This window comes from Cherax quadricarinatus, chromosome 16, assembly GCF_038502225.1.
Source record: "Cherax quadricarinatus isolate ZL_2023a chromosome 16, ASM3850222v1, whole genome shotgun sequence".
Classification (NCBI taxonomy): domain Eukaryota; kingdom Metazoa; phylum Arthropoda; class Malacostraca; order Decapoda; family Parastacidae; genus Cherax; species Cherax quadricarinatus.
In genome coordinates, this window is record NC_091307.1 from 6,753,419 (window position 1) to 6,758,138 (window position 4,720).

General features: G+C 44.6%; 1 long non-coding RNA gene across 1 annotated transcript in view; it reads left to right on the plus strand.

Moving 5' to 3' along the window:
• Positions 1-4,233, plus strand: part of LOC138852794 (uncharacterized) — a 188,740-nt gene extending 184,507 nt beyond the window's left edge. Inside the window, exon 3 of the long non-coding RNA XR_011392085.1 lies at positions 3,244-4,233. This is a non-coding gene — a long non-coding RNA (uncharacterized lncRNA). The remainder of the gene's footprint in view (positions 1-3,243) is intronic.
• Positions 4,234-4,720: the final 487 nt, after the last annotated feature.

Consider the following 4,720-nt stretch of genomic DNA (forward strand, 5'->3'; position numbering starts at 1 on the left):
TCTCTGATGCTGGAAGCTGTGACAGTTCTCTCTGTGATCTATCTCTGATGCTGGAGGCTGAGATGGTTCTTTCTAGTGGTGATGGAGGCTGTGATCTATCTTTGATGCTGGAGGCTGAGATGGTTCACTCTGTGATCTATCTCTGATGCTGGAGGCTGTGACAGTTCTCTCTGTGATCTATCTCTGATGCTGGAGGCTGAGATGGTTCTTTCTAGTGGTGATGGAGGCTGTGATCTATCTTTGATGCTGGAGGCTGAGATGGTTTCCTCTGATGTTGGACGCTGAGATGGTTCTCTCTGGTGATACTGAAAGCAGAGATGGTTCTCTCTCGTGATGGAAGTACAGATGGTTCTGGTGATGCTGGAGGCTATGATGATTCTAGTGATGCTGGAGAAAATGATGGTTCTCCCTGATGAAGTTGAAGACAATGATGGTTCTCCCTGGTGATGCTGGAGAAAATGATGGTTCTCCCTGGTGATGCTGCATGTTGTGATGGGGATATAAATAACGTATTGAAAATATCTAACCACGTTGAGCTTCATCAAGCGATGACTTGACAGAACTAAACACTCAGCTATACTTTGAATAAACACTTCCACTGAAAACTTGTCTCTAATGTATTTGTTGGAATTATTTGCAGGTTAAACAACTCCACTCCCCTTGCTAGGATCAGAGTCGATTTCCTCACATTCTGTAGGTGCGGAAGGACGCCTAGATATGAACATGCATATTATACATATATATATATATTATGCAAGAATCGCGAAAAAGCGACACAGGATGCAAAATAACCACAGGGGGAGTTGAATGAAAGCTCTAGGCCTTTCGTGTTGCAATCAACATATTAGGAGCTTGCAAAATTGCAGAAAAGAGTAATCTTAGCAAATTCGTTCTGAGCTCAGTCTAGCCAGGAATCCGAGGGACGCCTTGCTGAGACTGGTCTAAGATACATATATATATATATATGTGTGTGTGTGTGTGAACTCACCTAGTTGTACTCACCTAGTTCAGGTTGCAGGGGTCGAGTCCAAGCTCCTGGCCCCGCCTCTTCACTGGTCGCTACTAGGTCACTCTCCCTGAACCATGAGCTTTATCGTACCTCTGCTTAAAGCTATGTATGGATCCTGCCTCCACTACATCGCTTCCAAAACTATTCCACTTCCTGACGACTCTGTGGCTGAAGAAATACTTCCTAACATCCCTTTGATTCATCTGTGTCTTCAGTTTTCAACTGTGTCCCTGTGTTGCTGTGTCCAGTCTCTGGAACATCCTGTCTTTGTCCACCTTGTCAATTCCTCTCAGTATTTTGTAAGTCGTTATCATGTCCCCCCTATCTCTAATGTCCTCCAGTGTCGTCAGGTTGATTTCCCTTAACCTCTCCTCGTAGGACATACCTCTTAACTCTGGGACTAGTCTTGTTGCAAACCTTTGCACTTTCTCTAGTTTCTTTACGTGCTTGGCTAGGTGTGGGTTCCAAACTGGTGCCGCATACTCCAATATGGGCCTAACGTACACGGTGTACAGGGTCCTGAACGATTCCTTATTAAGATGTCGGAATGCTGTTCTGAGGTTTGCCAGGCGCCCATATGCTGCAGCAGTTATTTGGTTGATGTGCGCTTCAGGAGATGTGCCTGGTGTTATACTCACCCCAAGATCTTTTTCCTTGAGTGATGTTTGTAGTATCTGGCCCCCTAGACTGTACTCCGTCTGCGGTCTTCTTTGCCCTTCCCCAATCCTCATGACTTTGCACTTGGTGGGATTGAACTCCAGGAGCCAATTGCTGGACCAGGTTTGCAGCCTGTCCAGATCCCTTTGTAGTTCTGCCTGGTCTTCGATCGAATGAACTCTTCTCATCAACTTCACGTCATCTGCAAACAGGGACACCTCGGAGTTTATTCCTTCCGTCATGTCATTCACAAATACCAGAAACAGCACTGGTCCTAGGACTGACCCCTGTGGGACCCCGCTGGTCACAGGTGCCCACTCTGACACCTCGCCACGTACCATTACTCGCTGCTGTCTTCCTGACAAGTATTCCCTGATCCATTGCAGTGCCTTCCCTGTTATCCCTGCTTGGTCCTCCAGTTTTTGCACTAATCTCTTGTGTGGTACTGTTAAACGCCTTCTTGCAGTCCAAGAAAATGCAATCCACCCACCCCTCTCTCTCTCTTGTCTTACTGCTGTCACCATGTCATAGAACTCCAGTAGGTTTGTGACACAGGATTTCCCGTCTCTGAAACCATGTTGGCTGCTGGTGATGAGATCATTCCTTTCTAGATGTTCAACCATTCTTCTCCTGACAATCTTTTCCATGATTTTGCATGCTATACATGTCAGTGACACTGGTCTGTAGTTTAGTGCTTCATGTCTGTCTCCTTTTTTAAAGATTGGGACCACATTTGCTGTCTTCCATGTCTCAGGCAATCTCCCTGTTTTGATAGATGTATTGAATATTGTTGTTAGGGGTACACATAGCGCCTCTGCTCCCTCTCTCAGGACCCATGGAGAGATGTTATCTGGCCCCATTGCCTTTGAGGTATCTAGCTCACTCAGAAGCCTCTTCACTTCTTCCTCGGTTGTGTGTACTGTGTCCAGCACATGGTGGTGTATCCCACCTCTTTGTCTTTGTGGAGCCCCTTCTGTCTCCTCTGTGAACACTTCTTTGAATTTCTTGTTGAGTTCCTCACATACTTCACGGTCATTTCTTGTTGTCTCTCCTCCTTCCTTCCTTAGCCTGATTACCTGGTCCTTGACGGTTGTTTTCTTCCTGATGTGGCTGTATTGCCAGCAGGCCTGCTGCAGTGTTCCTCCTTTCTTATGAGTCGGGTGTCGTCGCACGTCAGGTGTTACTTTGTTGTGGGATGTGATGTTGAGGTGTGGTCTAGACCCTTTATATGCCTTCCTTTCATGCATTGTCTTTATAGTTCCTTGATAATGTGAGAAATCACGAAAGTGCTTGGAATTTCAACATCCTTTCACAGTGATTTTTGCTTATATATATATATATATATATATATATATATATATATATATATATATATATATATATATATATATATATATATATATATATATTAAACAGGTCCAAAAATGCATATAAATTTTAAAATTTCAAAGGAAGTGCTCTCCAAAATGCAATTTTTATTCTACTATATGAGCCTGTACTGTGTGCCAAAATTTGGACCATTTCATGCATATTTAAAGGTTGCACAAAACTTCATCTTTGGTTTCTCTCTATCGCAGATGGCATCCTCAGCACCGGGTACACGAAGTGCATCAGAATGGTGGTTAGTAGGGTGTCTCCTCGAGTTTTTCTCAATTGCCCGGCTTCCGACGGGAGGTGACGTACTTCGCATGTCACAGTTCTTTCACCTGACACAGAAGCTACTCTCACTTTCGTCGCCTTGATTTACGTCCGGTTCTGGAATGAGGCTCCGCGTGGCGTGCAAGCCCCTCGCAATGACTTGGACTTCCTTCAGACCTTTCAAGCATATCTGGACAAAGAGATCGCGAATGCTGCTGCCATCACCTTTGCACTCCATCCTTGGTATCTGGCGGAACACCTGGTTGGATTTGCGTTGTTTGACGAGAAAGTGAACATTACGACAAAGCGCAAGATGGTAAATAACTTCGAGCGGCAAAAGAAACCAGGGTGCCCCCGTCGCTTGCAAGGTGTCCCAGAGATCGGAGTTGGACTGGAGGAGTTCGTGACTAAGAGGACGCTGAAGATGTTTAGCCTCATTGCTGAGCAGAGGAAGGGGGCGGATAAATCTTCCTTCTTGAATGAAAACCCCAAAACGTGGGAGACGAGCACGATGTGTTCCTGGAAATAAAGAAATCTGTGGGCTCTTCGAAGGTCATGAACGACGCAACAGAAAGAGCCGATTCCCTCCTTCAACGCGTCTCTGATCAAGGTTGAGGAGCAGAAACAGTACCTTCTTCACCTCGTGGCGGATCATCGTCGCCACTTCACTGCTCCAACCAAGGAGAGACTAATGAAAGAGGGTGATTGCTGAATTTTAGAGGGACAGATTGAAGTCCCACCCTATTTCGTCGTTTAAGTAGGCACGAGGAAGCATTATTACGAGCGAGCGAGCGGAGCGATGTTTTACTGGCAGTTGGTGTGACAAATGAGCGACCCGACATAACCCGAACTGACCCAACAAGACCAGATGCTTTTGAGAGGCTAATAACTTTTTCCCTGTATAAGACAGAAACCTAATTCTTTTTGAATCTGATGGTCTCATGAAATAAATTATGTTATTAAAATTAGCCGTTTGTTTCACTGAAATTCCATTGGAACCCCCCCCCCCTCCAGAAAACCATGGTATTTGAGGGGATGTTTGGCCAAATTTCGATGTTTGTTCAACTTGAGAAGCGAATTGCGTGGGATTTTCTGTTATGACTCTATGTTTTCTTTACTGAATTGGATTAGAGAAAAGATGGGAGAATATTATTAAGAATTTACATTAACGTTTTGTTTTTCAACTTTTAGCGGGAGAAATCAGATGGGGAAAACACCTATCTTCAGTGATTTTTCAGTTGAATACATAGTCCAGTGGTTGGCGAAGGTCGACCAAAACCAATGATTTCTTTAAATCGTGTGGTACCTCCTCTTCAATGCACATATAATCGCTCGCTCTTTCCCGCTCGACAAAGAGCTAAAAACTAGTTATTGATGCAGTCATTCTGCTTTCAGAGAAAATTGTAGCTATGCTAT